The sequence below is a fragment of the Poecile atricapillus genome, chromosome 3, assembly GCF_030490865.1.
Source record: "Poecile atricapillus isolate bPoeAtr1 chromosome 3, bPoeAtr1.hap1, whole genome shotgun sequence".
Taxonomy (NCBI): Eukaryota; Metazoa; Chordata; class Aves; order Passeriformes; family Paridae; genus Poecile; species Poecile atricapillus.
In genome coordinates this window covers 91,628,399-91,647,161 of record NC_081251.1, presented here as the reverse complement: position 1 = coordinate 91,647,161, position 18,763 = coordinate 91,628,399, and the positions used below count along the sequence as shown (strand labels likewise).

Here is an 18,763-nt window from a genome sequence, read left to right as displayed (position 1 = left end):
TGTTTTTTTTTTGGTAGATTAGCACAACCTCTACAGCACATACCTAAAATCAACTTCACACAAAATCAGATCCATGTGCAAAACCTGCCAAGCCCTGAATGAAGAGGGATACTCTCAGCTTCTCTGAGTAGTAGCAGATGTGAAGCCCTGGCAGTAGAGCCTCCAGTCAAAACATTAAAAGGGATCTTAACTCACATTTGCTGGCAGATTGAGGTGAATGGGGCTACAGAAATACCTCCAGTTGACTGCTACCTCCCGTCTGCCCCCCACTACAACTTCCCTGCTGGCAGCAGGCACAGCTGAGTAGGATACATACGCACTAATCACTCTGTGCTTCTGGCACAGTTATGTGAAAAATTGGTGGGTACACCATTGGAGTGGCTTGTTGGACACTCTGTATGCAGCTACCAGCATTCAAGTAATCCCCCCATTCAGAAAGGGTTGGAAAGTCCCTATGGCCGGCCTGAGCTCCCACTACAGAAAACCTCTACAGAACAAGGCACACCTTTTCCAAGGGCTGGACAACGCCCATACACTTGGATTTGTAAGAGTACAGGTAATATTGCCATCTAGTGACTCCTGTTGTAGCCATATTGGCAGGATTTTAATTGGGCTACAAAATTATCCTCAGCAACTATATGGTTTTCACTAACCTGAAGGTCCAGAGCACGTAAGTTTGTAATCTTCTTTGTATCATAGCCTGTTATAACAATCAAATATTTTTGCGTCTGTCTGACTTCTAGAGAAGCAGTTACAGGCCTTCTACAGCATGATCAAGCTGATCTACAGCAAGTTCAGGCTGATGATCCTCAGAAGCCTACAGCTCAACAGATTTATTCCATAAATTCAGTGATTTTCCTGGCACTAGGCTCTTATCTTGCATCACCTACTTGGACTCCAACAAAAAAATGAATGTTGGAATTTTTGTTAAATTCAACTTGCAAGGTGCAAATAAATGGAAAGAACATTCTTGCAGCATGCAAGAAAAAAATATTCTGCAGCTGTGTTACATCTCCAGCACATTAGCAAAACTTTGATAGAGAGACGCTGAAACCATTCTTCTCAGAATGACAAAAGCATCTCTGTTATCTAACTCATTGTAGATACAGCAAGTCAGTACTGTGACCATCTTAATGCAATTGTGATGGAGCTGTGATCCAGTCTGCAGCATTTAGCAATCAGAAACTTTTTCTGTACACTACAAAAGACACTTTCTGCTTTCAGGGAGTTTTCTGCAGATCTGAGGGAGATGTCATCTCAAGACTTTTGGATTGTTTAGTGTGGTTTTACTCCATTCATTCTTTTTAAACTGGAAGAATGGTAGCAGTTTCCCTTCAAAAGGCCCATACTGGAGGCTTCAGGGTGGGGGGGAGCAGGGGGTGGAGGAGGGGAGAGGACAATATCAGGAAATAATTTAGTAGACAACCATGACTACCAGGTAAAGTGCTACAAATAGAAGTACGAAGGGTGGCTGTGGAAGAGGTGGTTGGGCATGTTTGCAAAGAAGTGAAGGGAGAGCAGAATCAGAAGTGAACAAAGTTTGAAAGGGGTTTAACAAAGAAAAACTAGTAATACAGGGAAGGCATTAAAGAGAAAGAATGTGCACTCTTGGACAAAAAGAGGAAAAAAGCAGCCCTGAGTAGCTAGGAGACAAGCAAGGCAATAGTCCAAGTTAAAACAGGGTCAGACCAGATAAACACCTTTGACATTTATGGAATTTGCTAATGTCCCACTATGATGATGGTGCTTCATTCTGTGTCACTCACACTGACAGTCAGCACTCACAGATCTGTCTCATGAATTAGACAATAGTGCATGCACTGCAGACACAGCTTGTGCTAGGTATGACTTTAACATAAAATAGTTTGGAACAGCTCCAAAGCTTTGCTTTCATACCGTTCTTGCACTTGAATTGCTTTATGCAGCTGCATTACTCAGAAAATTGAGAAACCCTGACAACTCCTCCATTGCAGCTGGACTAGCTAAAACAGCTCAATGCCTTGGTAAATTGGTCAGGCTCTTTGTGTCACCCCATGTTGCCACTGGCCTCCAGCTCCATTAGCTTTTCTCATGCATTCCAAGATTTACTCTGTTATTCTCTGTGAAGTTTGTTCCGCAGTTTGTGAGCACACCAGTGCTCTCTCTCATATGCACACAAGCCTAGAAAGGTCAGAACTCACAGATGTTTTGTAAAAAACATAGAACCCATGACTTGCATGAGATCTGTGTCTTACTCAGAGAGAAAGATATATATCCTGCATATGGAAAGCATCACATTTAACTCATTTAAAACATGAATCACATTTCTCATTCTTGCACAGATCATCCCAGCTATATCATGGCTGCTATCACACTGTTAACATCCAGCTTGAAAAAAAAAATAAATAAAAGAGCTTATCACTATGAAGTACAATTCCCCATAGATGAAACCTTGAAGGCATGACCAATGAAGAATGTACCATTTCAGAACAGAAAAAGACTGAACAATGCAGAACACTCGTCTAACACTTGTATCATACATATATAGCAGCATGCCTAGATCTCATTTATGGGCTGCCACCCATATTGGTGTTTATATAGTGCAGAGTCAAGAATTGCTGCTTCAGAAGACTCACAGCTTAATTCTCCTACCAATCCTTAGGTCAGCTCAGCCATAGCAAGTAACAATGACACATTCTGAAGGCAGAAATGGACTTCTTTAAATATATGAGAATATTTTAAAATGCACTGAACCCAACCTCAGGGAGAGTTAAGGATGCCTTATGAAAGCTCTAACTTAGCTGGAAGTTTTGTAGTAGTTTTTCCTTCCTTACCCTTTCCAGATACACCTTAGGAGCACAGATTCATCACATCCCATTGCATCTTAGGTATACTGTCAGTACAAAGGGAATGACTACATATCTGATTATGCCGTCTTTTGCAGTGGCTTTTTTCTCATAAAGGACTAGTAGCACAAAAGGTCTGTCTGCACACAAGCAAAGCTTTAGGCTTAATTGTAAGCCAAAATTTTCTTAGCTGGAATTCAAATTTCAGAGAGTGTTTCAACAATGAAGCCTGAAGCCCTATAAGAAGTAGTGCATCTTTAGCTCCTTTTTCTTTTTGAACGTACAGAGTGCAGTCTGTACTAAGAAATATACCAGTTCCTTACATGGAATTAATAATCACATTTGTTGCCCAAAAAAAATCCACCTATTCTGAGGAAGTCTGACATACTCATCTTTTGCAAGAGTGGTTTCCTATCCATGGACTGCCCACACTGACATCTAAATAGGCAACACAGAAACAACAGTCTAGGATAGCAACAGTTTGCAGAAACAACACACATCATAACAGCTCTTAGTAGCATTTTGGTTTGGGTTTTCTTCTCCCTCCTTGGTGAGGATTTAGATGGAATAGCACAAGCTACATGAAGACATGTGGAAACAGCCCTAAAAGAGAAAAGTAAACTGGACAAAGATGAAATCTTGGGGACAAACCACAACTGACAGAAAAGTAAAGGAAGGAGAAAATGAAATAAAGCAGCTCAAATAGATTCAATAAGATTCAGACAGATCCACACAAAAGCCTGTTTACTTGCTGCAGGACACTGCTTTAAAGCAACAAAAAATTTGTTTGGGCTTGCCCCACAGGGCCTGGCAAAGTGTCCTTATAGGCACAGAGTGTCACTTCCTGAGCCACTGAGGGTGTGACCCAGACCACCTTTCCTGCTCCCCCACCTATGTACCAAGGCCTTACTGGGCAGATCACAGGGAGTACCTAAGTTGCAGCTGCAGTTTCTTCCTTCTATTACAACTCAGCATACCCAGATGGTCCAGGAGCCCATAGGCACAGCAAAAGGCTATGGGCCTGAGCTGTAGGAAATATTGCACCAGGAAAGCAGAGGAAATGTGGGGTTTGAAGCTGGCTTTGTCCATCCAATACCAGCAAAAAGTGCACAGGGTGACACACAACATCTTCAGCCAGTATGAGGCTTACCCCTCCAGGTGCCCTCTCCATGGAACAGGTCTGCTGTTATCCTTGCAGCCACACAGGGACTTGATTTTGCAGGGAAAACAAAGTTGGGTGTGAGCACCGGGCACCACTGAAGTGGAATACACAGAAGAGGTGAGAAGTCATTCAGGTAAGCTCAAACACAGGAGAGTGGAGGGCAAGGAAGAAAGAAGACATGGCAATCTTAAAGATAGCCACTGAGAGATGTTCAGAGTCAGATGCTACAAGATTTTAAATGCCATTTCTGTCTGAAGGCTATGAAGATCTGGTATTTCCTTTAATATGAGGGAGAGGGCACAGCCATATCTGCAAGAAATCAGGCAGCAAAATTTGTTCTCTACATATAATTAACCTAAGTTTAACTAAACATCAGGTATATTGCAAGAGGGATCTCTAAGATTGTTAGAGAAACTCTAGAATTTCCCTCTTGAGGGAACTCTGAAATGGTATTTGAGCAGCTGTAGCAGACATGCAAACTAGCAGTCATACATCAGAAGAACTAGGTAAGAAACTTCTGCTTCCAAATATACTTGTAAAGGTTAAAATTAATTAGGATACAGAAATAAGTAATATTTTACGGGAAAAAGAAAAAAAATGATCCCAGCACTAGAAAAATAGCAAGGCCTCCATTAGAACAAATCCAAGTTTAAAATGCAGTCTTGTAAACACATGTGCAGAATTTATGCTGGGGGAAGGGCTTTTACAGTGGTGCTAGGAACAACATATCATACTAAAGAGCAGAAAAAAACACGTGTACTGCATAATAGGAAAAGTTCTTTTCTTGTTAGATCTGTGACTCTACAGGATAGTCTAAAATAAGCGTGCTAAAACATTGCTAAACAAGTGGGGCAAAACCCTCTAAAAATTCATGCCTAAATGATATTTTTAAGTCTTCCACTTGTGAATGTGAGTGCAAAAGGAAGGATTTTCACTAAAGCAAGAAAAAGCATATTTTCCCCCACCCCTTCTGCTCAGTGAGCAAGATAAGAGGTCAGAAAATGCCCATGCATGTGTCCTGCAGGGACCCACATACCAGACCCATCACCCTAATCAACACACTTGCTGCTTAAGCCCTTGTTTTGTTTTGTTTTTTGACTTTTTTTTCCCCTCTCTTTGCAGTTCCTGTAAATTTGATAAATCTTGTTTAGGGTTTGTTGAGGTGTGGGGGTGTTTTTGAAAGAAAAGCTCAAGTGAGCTGTGCATGTTTTATAGTCAATACATCCATAAACCAAACACACCAAGTGCTAGAACAGTTTGCTGAGAGTCGTTCAGGCGAGCCCTAATTAAAAAGAAAAGAAGCCCTTGCAAACAGCATGTCTCCAAGAGGTGAAAGGTCCTCATGCTGCTCGGTGAGGAAACACCAGGGCCACCTTTAAACTTTAGAGTTTTATTAGTGCCTTTGTCAGCAGCATGTATCTGTGTGTTGTGTTTTAATCGAGGCTCTGAATTTGTCTGTGACAGACTCAAAACAGGAAATTAACACCCTGCGGTGTGGCGGCAAAGCCTCAGAGGAAGCAGCAGTGGGGTACATGAGACCGAGGATGAACAAAGACCCATAAACATAACGTCACCCATAAAAGTCACACTTTAAGGCACAGGAAGGATACTAAACAACATTTGGCTGCATTACATGCTTGCAGTAAAAAGAAAGCCTCAGGTTGAGCTGCAGAACATTTACAAGGCACTTGTATTTTTCAAAATTATTGCTATAGCTTTTGTTTTGAGCAAAGCAGTTCAAAGTTAGGTATAGGAAATACCCAACGAGCTCACGAACGTTACATTTCCACTCGACGCGTGGCTCAGGGCTAAGATATTGCTTTTTATCTATCTCCCTGTTTATTTGGGTTGTTTCCTCTTCGTAAGGGGTTCAACTTTTCTGCAGGCAGCTGGATGGATTTCCACTGTTACCATGGCATTGCTGACCTTTAACATGGGGCTGTTAACATGACCTTTGCTTCTTTCCATTCCTACAAGGATGTTTCAGCGTAAATAATGTGGAAGCCAAACAGCACTGGGAGATTCCTCCTCTGGGAGATGGGAATGCAGCTAGCTTAGCTAGGAGAGGTGCAGGACAAGAGCTGCAAGCTGATAGCTGACAGCTAACAGCAATGTAAAACTCAAGTACTGTCTCAAACAGAACTCTTCTGCCCTGAGAGATGCCTGGCAACTACTTTTACAATACTTAACACTACCTGTGAACTGCCCTGTCTTGAAAGCAAAAGACAGGGCAGACAATATGTAGTTGCAGACTCTGCAGGGCAGAACAGTCCTGTTGAGTGGGGTAACTGAGAATGAAGAAATATTGGCAATATTGTCTAAGATGGCTATTGTAACTCCTAGGATTTTTAAAGCCCAAAAGGTTCCCACAAACAGAGGGGAAGTTCACTGCTTAAGAAAAACATACATTTTACAGAATTTCAATTAAAACAACACCAGAAACCACCTAATTCGCTATTAAAAAAAAAAAAAAAAAAAGAGGAAAACCCTCTGTTGTAGCCTTTATCTAATATATTCTTTGCCTCAAGCAACTCTTAATATAGTTATATAAATTCTATTAACTTAAATGAAAGGAAAATCCAAAGTTTCATGGGGCAGTAGAAATTGCTGCTGCAAATTAGACCAGTCTGCAGCCTACTGTACTGAGGGGAACTTTAAAAGATTTCTGCCAGACTCCTCAGGCATGAAGTGATATTTTGAACATTGTAACAGTGGCTAGAAGCTTCAGGAAAAGGTGTGCATTATTGAGAAAAAAGTTTTGTTCACAGTGGGAGTTTCCTCTAATCCTGCACAGATTTAGAATTAATTTTTCAAGAGAGACCAAATAATACCCTAAATTCCACTAAAATTTGATAGGATTTATGTGCCCATCATCCTAAGTCCTAAGCTTTTGTGTTGGGTTTATGCAGTAGAGCATGAGAGAGAGATTTTTCATATATAACTCAAACAGTTCAGATTATACTCAAGTAATCCAAACCACATGTAGATCACTGCAGTCAAAAAACTGTGGAGGGAGGAGTTCTTTTCCCCCCTTTTCTGATTTTTAAAGCAGGATTTCCAGTACTTTTAGGATTGGAGCAGACTCTGAAAAGCACAACTCCTGAGTGTCAGAGCAGCCCCAGAGCTGTGCTGGTGTTCAGGCTGGGGGCTGGTCCTGACAGGCGCCCTGGGAGCAGCTGCAGCACTGTGCTCATGCAGAAAGGCAGCTATGCAGAGGCAGCACCAGCTGCACATTTCCCTGTGCCTGGGGAATCCCCTGCCAGGAAAATCAGTCCACTTCGAGTTCTTTGAGCTGTTGGAGCAGCACATGGGTGCTAGATCAGCTTTGGGTATGGTGTGCCAGAATTTCCACCCAGTACTAACACAAAATATGCTACAGAGTAAGAATAACTTCACTGACTGCGTACAGATTGTCTAAAAGTGACTTAAGATGATAAAAAAATTGATAAAATCAAATTATTCATATAAATAGGGGGTACATCCTGTGGATTCCTACTGACATTTTTTTTTTTAACATGCAGGATTAAAACACTAAAGTTCACTTGAAATGTCATCTGAACTCTGGAAGATTGAATATGTGGCTTCTCACATACAAGTTTCAGACAAAACTCTGCTCTGTCAGATACTGATGCAAAAATGTGCAAGAGAAAAGTACCAGAATAAATGTAACAGCTTTCCACTAGCAAACAGGAAGTTAGAGCAGCACCAAGAAGTTCTGCTGTTCACTGAGGATCCATTCAAATCAGATGTTGTTGAAGAAATTCAAGCCAAATGAGGATGCTGTAAAGACAAGTTTAAATACATGTCAGATTCAAGTGGAACCTAAAATTAGTACAGAGTGTTTTGTTTCTTCACTCTATATTGCTGTCCTATGTAATGAGATCATATTGTTGTTAGAGCCAAATGCTCTTTCTCACTGCTGTTGCTATGAGAGGCTGACAGAAGCTGCCAAGACCTCTTGTGAGGCATTTTAAATTAAAATCTATATACATTTTTAACTGTCTTTTTTATCACCATACAATGTCTTACAGAGTTAAGATTCTGAAATGGCAATTATTTACCTTGCAAAACGAGTGAAGCTATGCCTGATTTCACAACATATAGCTGATAAGTGGGTATATATAAAGTTAGAAATATTTTGTTGAGTAGAAAACCTGACATGGGAGTTGGTTGCTATGGGTTTTTGAGGCACTTACATAAAAATTAAAATTGGAATAGGCTCAAGGACCTCATTTGTCTCTTATTTTTACAAGTGACAAACCAAATGAACCCCCAAATGCCAAATGAGCAGTCCTAGAGTAAAATCTAGTGTGACAGGAGGCCAATTAGGCCACCTGAAAAAGTTGATTTTTTCCACAGGAGTAGGAACTTCAGAAAAAGCCATTTCAGCAAAATAAGTTAGTTATAATAATGTGTTGTTTCAAAACCAAATATCATTAATCCTAGGAGAATTATGCTGTAAATATATTCCTAGAATTAAGGAAAAAAAATGTTGAAAATATATTGAGAAAATGGCTTTTTTAACCAGCTGGCACTTCTCAATTGGCAGCTCTACAGTCAAATCTCAGGCAGTCCTATTTCTTAGGTATGCACAGAGACCAGAGTGCAGATATATCCTCTCTGAACTGTGACACAATCCCCACCAGCACACAGAACTCTACTGTTCCTTTAGTTTCTCAGTTCTGACGTTCCCACAACCAAGTTGCTCAGAAAATCCAGTTACAGTAGGATCTGGTGGTGCTGGCCAAGCTGCATCTGCCATTCTTCTCCAGTAAGGAGGCAGGACTCAAGGTAACTAGGTAGAGACCACAGAAGGAAGGCTAGGTGGGATCAAGGGTGTAATGAAAAAGAACTGGGTGATTTTGGGGTTAGATTATTGTCACTGGTCATAACAGACACAGTGATCCTGCTCCTGATTTTTTGAGCTCTTTCTCAGTTCTCTCACTATTAAATTCAGAGGGCAGACAGATCTATATACCCAGAGGATTAGCTGTGGAAATCTCAAGACAACTCTTCTTCTTGAGACAAAAGTTGTAACAATGCAAGGGGCAATCTCCAGGCTTCATCTCACCTTTACACTTATTTTGCTGATACATGAAAAAAGTGAGAGGGGATAGGAGAAGACAGAAAGGAAACATTAAACAAATGAAGACCAAATCAATTGAAAGAGATTTAGTGGTTTTCATGTAGTTTGCAACTTTTTCTTAAGACTGTTTCATCCCTTAGGTATATTTACGTTAACCTTAGGAACAAGGCTGATGCATACAAGTCATTTAGAAGACAGGAAAGGGGTAAGAGTTGAAATTTATCACCCATGATCAGAGATGATCACTATCACAGTTGCAACTAGAACTCAGGTTTGCACTGTCTTGGTTTTGCAATTGCATTTCTGGGGCACAATGTGCCCAAATGAGCCTTTTTGACTTTACATTTACTATCACAATATACTTCTTCCATCTATAAGACAATCTGATTACCTTACAACATAAAGATAAATAAGGATCATATTTGCTGAAATCAGAGGAACATCCATTGGTAGCAAATGTTAGGAGAAGCTTGTATTGGTTTTTTTTCTCTTGCGGAGTCATTCCACAAAGTAGCAGCTAATCTTCTCAAGTTTACTCCTGAGAATTATTTTTCATCTGTTAGAGATAAAACTTAGTTGGACTAATTTAGAAAAAAGGGGATGGAAGGATGTGTTCTAGACTTTCTACTGAAATTGAGAAGTACCTGAATTCAACAGCTCATGAATAACTTAAGTAGTCATACTTGTGTAGTATGAGGCTTCATAAGATTTTAAACAAAGTTACTCTAAGATCTAGACAGCTAAGGAAACACTGCTTCTGAATGGATTACATTACACTTTATAAACCTTTTTCTTAACTAACACCTTTGTCAATTAGCACCTCCTTGTACTTCAGCCATACAATAAAAATACAAAGAAACCTGTCTGATTACTAACAGCATTCACATGAGGGGAATCCATCTTGTTATATACAATGCAATCCACCTTGCTATTTATAAGCATCCTCTAAGAGGTTTAAACCATAAACTTCTACTGCAGTATAAAAAAAGGGACTGTGCAGAACGTTGCAAAAACATTTCTGTAAAGTATGAATAGCTGCCTTGGGGAAACTCCCCCATATTAATAGAAATAGCTGTTATTGCCCACGCTGAGCGATGGCTCACAGGGAATCTTTACAAATATTCTTGTAAATTATTCCATTTGGATGCGGTAATTTTCAGGAAGACATCTCAATAAGCAGGGAAGTCAGAAAACGAGCTGATAAAACAAAAAGCAGCAGCGTTTCCCAGTACAAACATTGGCAGCAAGGACTGCCTTCCACCAACATAGGAGTTTCTGCCCATGAGGTTACCAACATTCTACCCTCTGCTCCATGAGATCAAACTGTCCCTTTCCCTAGGATTTGTTAGCAAAGCAAGACCATTTCTCAGTTTCACCGACTGAACTCTAATTAACAAAATATAAGCCCAGACCTTAAGGACGTTTAAAAAATTTGGATCTAGGATAAAGAGGGGGGAATATGTAGACACCTACGTAATCATGGATTCTGACATTAACATACAGCATTTCTTAACTATCATCAGAGCAGAGACAGCAACAGAAACCTTGTACTCCCCGAAGGCATCAGCTGTTCAATCTTCTCTCGTACCCTTGTCCCCAGGGTCTTCATCTTTAATGTATTTCCTTTTACTATTAGTTGCTCCTAAATAAGGGTCTCAAATGACTGACAGCCAACCCATCTTTATAATATGCCTCCAAAGAACCAGGTGTAAGAATGACCACTTAAAAGTGAGGAATATTTAAACCTGCTGTTATTTATGCTTATAGAAAATTAGTTATTACCAAATTTTCTTCAGCATTTCCTGGACTCACTTTTACACCTTTATAGAAATTCGACAAAGATTTTCAATGCCAGCAAAGGAAGCAGTATGAAAAAATATGAAAGAGCAGAGATTATGAAATATAATTTTTTTTAAAAAATTTCTGATAGAGCCATTTACAATAAAACTGAATGCTGAACTAGAGCTATGTGTAATTAAATTTCTTAAGAGTAGAACCTTTACAATTTTCAGGGCTTCTCATGCAATATGGACTGCTTGGGGAAGAAAATTCCATCCAATTTATTTTGGCATTTCAGTTGCTGTTTACTGATGTATTTGGTTAAATCTTGCACAGCAGAAAAATAAAAACAAAATAAATTAACAATGTTCTGTTGCATGGATATCACAAAAAAGTTCAGGGATCTGTCACAAACTCTCCACTTCTGTTTTAATCTAGATGTATTCCAAAGAAACAGCTTTTAACATCATTAGTAGCTCATTGGGTAGCCTACCTGAGATTAGGGGCTCAGGGAGTTCAGCATTTCATTATGTTAAAAATTAAATCAAGGAACTTGAATGTGACTCTCAGGATTCATGATACAGGTTGTAAAGTAAAATCTCGAATTTTCAAACTGTTTTGGGGTGGGGGGCTGAAGCTAGGCTTAAAAGATGATTACTTTTAAGAGCTCATGGTTCCAAATTGTTAACCTAAGTATATGAATATGTATGTATATAAATGTATGTAAATGTACCTCTATCCATTTAATTGACAACCAAAAGCAGGAAACTGGGATGGCAAAAAACAAAGGTTTTGTTCTTTGATTTTATTTCTCTTTCTAGTTTTACTTAGATTGGAAAATCAGAAAATATATTTACAGCACTGGAGAACATAGTCCCACCTTTAATTACACCCAGAGACTTCTCTGTATAATGACTTGAAAACAAATTTCTAATTTCAAGACTAACAAGGCTGAAGTCTTTCCATGCTGTATATTCAACTAAACCAAGTTTGGAGGGGGAAGAAAAGGAAAAAGTTGTTCAGTTAACAGCTTAGCTGTTCCTAAGAACGAGGAGTGTCAAAAGTGAATTGGTCTTTCAAAGCTCAAATGTTTTTCTTTGTGCATCCCCAACACTTCTATGGAGTAGGAGTATTACATTTTACAAAAAAAACCCATTTGCATCAAAGATGGGCCTTTGTTGTTCCTGAATTACCTCCTAGATTACCTACAGTATGCCACACTACACTTGCAAATGAAAAAAAAAAAAAAAAATAGTCCACTTGTACCTGAAGACACTTTAGCAGTTAACATTTCCTAGTCCCTCTTCATTCAGCAAGCCATGATGTCTTGTCATGTCAAGCCATGTATACTATCGAAACAAGAAAATTTTAACATGCTCCACACATTCACAGCTTCAGCCTGCAACAGCCACAGGATATCTGAGTTCATTCCAGCCTTAGAAGAAGCAGATTAATCTGCATTCATTTTTTTCATTTCTTAATTTAATACTACTAATTTCTACTTTCTTTGCTTGGAAAGCTGGTGGCAGGGACCTGGGATCTGTTCTTGGTTACCCAGTGAATCCCTGAAGGGCTCCAATATGTCTAAAAAACATTCCTTTAAACTGAAAACAAAGGGTTGCTTGAGCAAAGAGAGGGGAACATTACCAAAGTACAAGGTTTTGGTCTGGAGAATGAAACCCTGGATATCCACATTTTCCCTTGCTTCTATATTTGCATCAATACTGGTGGATCTCACTTGCAAGGTTTGGATTGCATTCCATGCTTGTACTTGTCTACACAGAACAACAACCTGCCATGACTATTGTTTGGCCCAAGCTGGCTCCAAAGTCCTGCCGGTGAGTCGTTCAAATTGTCTGCAGTAAAAGGATGTGAGAATTACACAAATAACAGCTAAGAAATGCAGGGAAGTCTGTATCCACTACAGATCTGGAGTGTGTAACAGAGATGGCCCACCCCTTTCAGTTCATGTTGATGACAGAGATCGGTGGCTGCACAGCAACAGCAAACAACACAGAACAGCCCTGTAGGGAAACCTTCCATCAGCCTGCCTCTAGGACAGGGACTGAATATTATATGTAAAATAATGATCATTTTAGTTTCAAGAACTAGCTCATAATGGGTTTGAATGCATATAATTCATCCTTTGTGGATTCTCTCATTAACCAGGCACTGAATGCTTCCCTTAGCAAACTTGATTGCCCCTAATTTTACTCAATTATTTGGCAGCAAGTTTATACATATGACTTCTGAATACATACAATCTCCCATTTTTCATGCCTGAAAGTCAATGGCAGTTATATAAGAAGCAAAAACAAAGAAGCCTATGACTGTTTGGGCTGTTGTCCGGCAAAAACTAAGAAATTTACCCAACAAGTCAAAAACATCTGACAAAGCCAAGCTTATTTTTCAGCAAGCTATCCAGTGTGGAGGTCAAGATTGAAACTCCTACATCTTTATATAAGTTGCTTTTAAAATGAATTTTTTAATTACAATTTTGCATGTAATATTTTAGTATAAATTCATTCAACTCCTTTTTTAATACTGAAGTTCACCAAAACAAATGAATACAAAGCCAGATGGTAAAAACCTGTGCAGGTGGATGTACCACACATTATTTTAAATATTTTATATTCTATTAACAAATAGTTCCTACAGGGCAGTTTATATATGACCAAACAGACCTTTGATGAGTCCACTGACCTGGTCTGAATTTACTTTTAACCACTTGAAAAATGTAAATTACACAGTAGGTTTTCATACTTGGTTTTTGTTTGGTTAGGTTTTTTAAGATACTTTCTGGTTTGTTGCATTATTTCTTGGATAATACAATCAAGAGTTCATTAAAATTAATTTTACAGTATCATAGCAGGACAATAAATTATATGCCATAAATATTAATTACAAATAAAAAAAAGCCAAATCTACATTCCTTTATTCAAGCAAAACTACTACTTGAGACCAGTCAATTTTGCTCAGCAAAGAGCTTGAGGCTGGCCTACAGGTTTTAAGGGCGAAAGAGTACCATATTTACAGTGGTACTCAAAAGTCTCGCTTCTGGTTGAATGGAGAGAACTGCCATAGAGACGTGCTATGCAAAAGGAACAAAAACAAAGGTCTCTTTGCTCAAGTCAGAAAACAGCAGAAAAACAGGAAGGCACATTCAGAAGCTGGTACCCATTTGGTGGTTTCCGTGTGCGGTTTCACACTCGTGAGCTCACGGGCCGATGTGGAAACACCGCGTGCTCACAGCACGCTGCTGACGGCACAGCCACCCCTGAGGAGCTGTGCTCACTCTGGACAGGGTGAGCAGCAGTGCCTGAACAGCGCCCACCACAACAGCCATGAAAACTAGACCTTGGCCAGCTGGTGGCAACCCCGTGATATGAATGATGGAACATAGGAAAGATAAAAGATTCATATAAATGTTCACACACAGACAGAAATGGAAAGTGGTGAAATTAAAATAAATATATAAACTCATTGACTCAGTGAGAAGCTAGGAAGCTAGAAGCATGTTTTATGCTCTACCTTAGCAGTTAAACTGTAGTTCATTCAATTCTACTGCAAAAGACTACTTATTTTAAAAAATGATCACCAAATGTGATACAAAATTAACAGTTCCTCCAAACTTTTAAATCTTTTAATGTTAAAAAGAAAAAAAGAAAAATTGGACAGGGAGAGGAGAGCTTGGGGGGGCCTGCTTCCCTCAACTTGTCCACTTCTCAAATGACAGTGCTGAAATTCTGAGCTGCCTGGAATACGATCTTGCTTTCATGTATTTGCTTTTACAGTGAACAGCACAATGAAATCTCACCCACTTGGGGATTTCTAGAAGTAGGTGATAATAGATTCAGAACATATAATTAAAACAAGCATATAATTAAGACAAATATATTCCATTAAGCAAATCAATTTTTCCATTAGCTTCAGTAGAAACAGGTCTATTAGATGTAAACAAATTAAAGATGACACCAGGGTACATGGGCTCAGTTTTGACTTCCTGTTCCCATTTCACTTCAGCTGAGCTGTTGAGACATCCTCATTTTGTCTATGAGAGACAGATCATGAATTTGCAGCTGAGTGCTTACAGATTGCAAAGCCTCTACCGATAGGCTTAGCTACTGTCCGTGCAAAGAGGGATGACAACAGCAGGAGACCATACCCAAAGATCTGCTTGGACAGGGATTGGAAGACCATCAACATAACAGTTCCTTTGGTTATTGTTCTGCAGTGTCCCAGTTTAGAAAGGGCATGAAGCCCTTGACATTTTTATGAAAACAGTTAGCACAGTATGTAACCATATACTGAAAAAGCAGAACTCTTACTCCAAAGAAAAAATTTAACCAGTCACATTCACACATCTTCCTTTTTCATGGCAGAGTGGGGTAAATCCACTGAATTCAAAGACATTTTATCCATAAAATTAAGGATTCAAAAGCCCTTTTCAAAGCCCAGTATGTTTCTTCATATCTTCCCAGTTAGTGCTTTAGATGAGCAATTTGGATAGAATTAGGCCTCTAGCATATCATGAAGATTCCTGTCAGATCTTGAGAATTATTTTCCTCAGATTTATCCTTGGGCAACTTTCTCTACTATCTCCATAAATAGAGAAAATACAAGACCATTCTGATACACCAATAATCATGACACAAGAACACACAGGAAGAGCATATAGTCAAGGTGGTGGGTAAATTTGCAAAGCCAGCATGCTTTTTCAGAGAGAAACAATAGCCAAGTGGGCAACTAAGCAGCAGTGGGAAAAACAGATTACCTGGTTTGAAGAAAACCAGATACTCTTAATATTTCCTTCTTGAAGAATGCCCAGCCTTCCTGGACTCCTTTGCCCTTCAGGACTGCTTGCCAAGGGGGATCTGTCAACCAGTCTCCTAAACAGGCCAACCTCTGCTCTCCAGAAGTCCATGGAGACAGTCTGCTGATCCCTCTGCTTACTTTTCCACGAATTATCATTGCTATGACCAAGTCAGCCTCCAGCCATCACCCACAGGTTCTTGTCTGTTCACAAACAGGTCCAGCAGGGCACCTTCCCTGGCTGGCTCACTCACCAGCTGTGTCAGACAGTTATCTTCCAAGTACTGCAAGAACCTCCTACACTGTTTCCCCTCTTCTGCACTGTATTTCTAGCAGACATTTAGTGAGTGGAAGTGCCCCATGAAAACAAGGGCTAGTGATATAGATTATATAGATGAAAACTAGAAACAGCAGTACGTTTTTACTTGCAGTGAAGTAAATCAGAAGGACATCTGTTCACAAGTTAAGCCAGTCATTATAAGAAATTACCGAAGGTCTTCATCTTTTAAATAGTTGCTGTACCCTCGACCTTTCCTCTGTTGTTTAGAGCATCTATAGAACCTTTTTATGCATTTCCCCTTCACACACTCTACCTATAAATTTGTACAGTATAAGTATCTCAGTATCATTTTTCTACTAAAATCCATTAATGGAACCCAAACTATCTCTCTGATCCAGCCAAAGGAATTTCTTGAAACAGTGTGGGTTAAAACCCACGCACATATTTATCCTGTGACGCAGACTTCTATAGAAAAGCTTTAGCATCCTTGCCTAAGCCTGACTGACATTTTTATTACCCAAATCACTAGGAAGAATTCTATTTTCCAGTGTACTGCTTCTGCTGGATCTGGAGTTTCAGGCAATACACCAGTTACCCATCAGGAAGTGAAAAAGAAGGAGTAAAGGTTATTTATGAATGTTAGGAATCCTGTCACGAGTACAAGCAGTGATTTTATGGATACCAAGGGACCACAAACCACCACAAAATATTCAAACATACCACATAACCCAACATATGTAACCCCTATATTAGTCAGACTCTGCAGCAAAGTGTTCTGTTCCAAAATGGTTCTCTTAGTGCAAGTACAACTCAACTCAAAATATTTTTAGAGAGAATAAAGTAACATAGAATTTAAACATCTTGTTGACAAATTTTACTTCTAATTATTCCAGAGCAGAGCATTCTAATTAAATATTACCTTAGTAGGATAAGAATAAGCAAATTGTATTCAATTATAGCACTGTCATTGCAGAGATGTGTCAAGGCTCTGGCAAAGTTGAGAGGCAATCTCTGGAATTCCTTCTAAGTCCCCTGTTTTAAATTTAGGTCAGTAATATGAAGTGCCAACTTGCAAGATTTGGAGAAAGGGTAGCACATATTCAGGAATTCAATACTTAGCAACACAAGAGAAATTATATAGATTTCTGCAGCTTTAGTCTCAATAAGTGACAGCTAAGGATAGAAATACCACCTCAAAGAACTATAGCATTCTTAAACACACTCATTAAATTCATACCAGTTCTTAAAAGTTATCACTGTGACTAAGTCTTTGCATCATCTCAGTCTCAGCTCAAAGTTTTGAAGCACGACAATAATGCCCAGCCCATAGCTTTCACCACCTTGCCTTTGAGCCTGCCAAAAAGTGCCATACGTATTTTCCCAGGTGCGTTATCTTCTGTTCCTTGCTGTGCCACCTGTGTGACACCTTCTACTGCTGGCTGTATCAGCCCCTCTTTACAAATAATGCCTCCATGTCTTTCAAGGGTGGGAGGCAATACTGGCAGAATGACTTCTTGCTCTCAAAGACTCCTTTTTCCTTCCATCTACCCTAGTCTTTCTTGGAAAGTCCTTCTACCTTTTACCTCCTAAAGATCCCTGTTCTTCAGTTCTCCTCTGCTAATAAAACAGTGGGGGACACTATGGCTAGGGCCCTTGCTCAGCAAGGAGAGGCTGAGAAACGCAAACTTGCTCAGTATGGAGAAGAGTTGGTTTTTAGAAGCTCATCAATGCCTGTGGTGAGGTTGCTGAGGGGATGGAACACAGTAGTGTACAGTGATCTGTATTGGAATAATGAGACAATGGGCATAAAATGAAACAAGAGAAGTTCACACCAGATGTTGGGAGAAATTCTCCTCCCTGTGAGGAGAGTGAAGTGGGTTGGCCAGAGTGTCTGTGTAGGCTCTATATAAAGGTCTTTGTAATTGGTCTGGATAAAGCTCTGAGCAACCTGGTCTGACTTCCCAGCCATCCCTCCTCACTCAAGTCAAAAGGTACTAATCTGTGAAAACTGTGCCTGCACTTGCTTTACAAAACACAAATAGTGAAACAAATTTCTAACCTCTTTAATCCCAGGCCCTAAGAAACAGCATACTCATCAGTGGGAAAAATTAATTACCTTTTATTAGGTATTAACATCAGTCACTGATGCATTAGATGGAATTTAGACTTACTTCTTCGTTCCAAGTTTCCGACAGCTATCAAAAATCAAAGCTGTCATCTGGTTAGACTTTGCAGGCCAATGTCTTGCAGCGAAGTCTTTTCAGACTGCCAGAACCATGTCATCAAAGACAGGCCACATCCCTAAATCTTACACCAAGGCAGGTGCCCGTGGTGATAAAATATTCTCCCAAAGGCAGCCTGACCTTGGCAGCCACACAGGTGCTGTTATCAATCAAAGTTTATGAACACAAAGCCAGCCCAGAGCCTTCCACACAGACAGACAGAACGGACACCCTGCTGTTTGGACAGGCAAGTACTGGTCACCTCCTAGAACCCGCTGCTGGGAAACACAGAGTTGGAATTCTGGAGTGACAGAGGAGCTGATGCACAAAAATAGGTGCCTGAGGTACGAGTTGCTAAAGGACTGGCAAGGTGACAGATAGTTCAGCTGGAGGAAGACCTAGAGAGGAGAAGCAGATCAGGTTGCAATTAGACTTTAAATGCTGTAGCTAGTAAGAGATGTCATCCATTAGGCATCTGTCATCCATTAAGCATCTGAATTTCTCCTTTAGAAGAAGAAATTGGATTCCTGAATATTACTCAAAAATTTATACAGAAACTTCAACATATGTTGTCTCTGTGGCCTAGGAAGAGGAAAA

General features: G+C 39.7%; 1 long non-coding RNA gene across 4 annotated transcripts in view; it reads right to left on the bottom strand.

Moving 5' to 3' along the window:
- LOC131578063 (uncharacterized) overlaps positions 1-18,763 on the bottom strand; it is a 224,472-nt gene that overhangs the window by 112,497 nt on the left and 93,212 nt on the right. For 3 of the 4 annotated variants that reach the window (XR_009277370.1, XR_009277372.1, XR_009277371.1), the window contains exon 4: positions 7,643-7,767. The exons of the other annotated variant lie outside the window; for it this stretch is intronic. This is a non-coding gene — a long non-coding RNA (uncharacterized LOC131578063). The remainder of the gene's footprint in view (positions 1-7,642; positions 7,768-18,763) is intronic. 4 annotated transcript variants of the gene reach the window in all.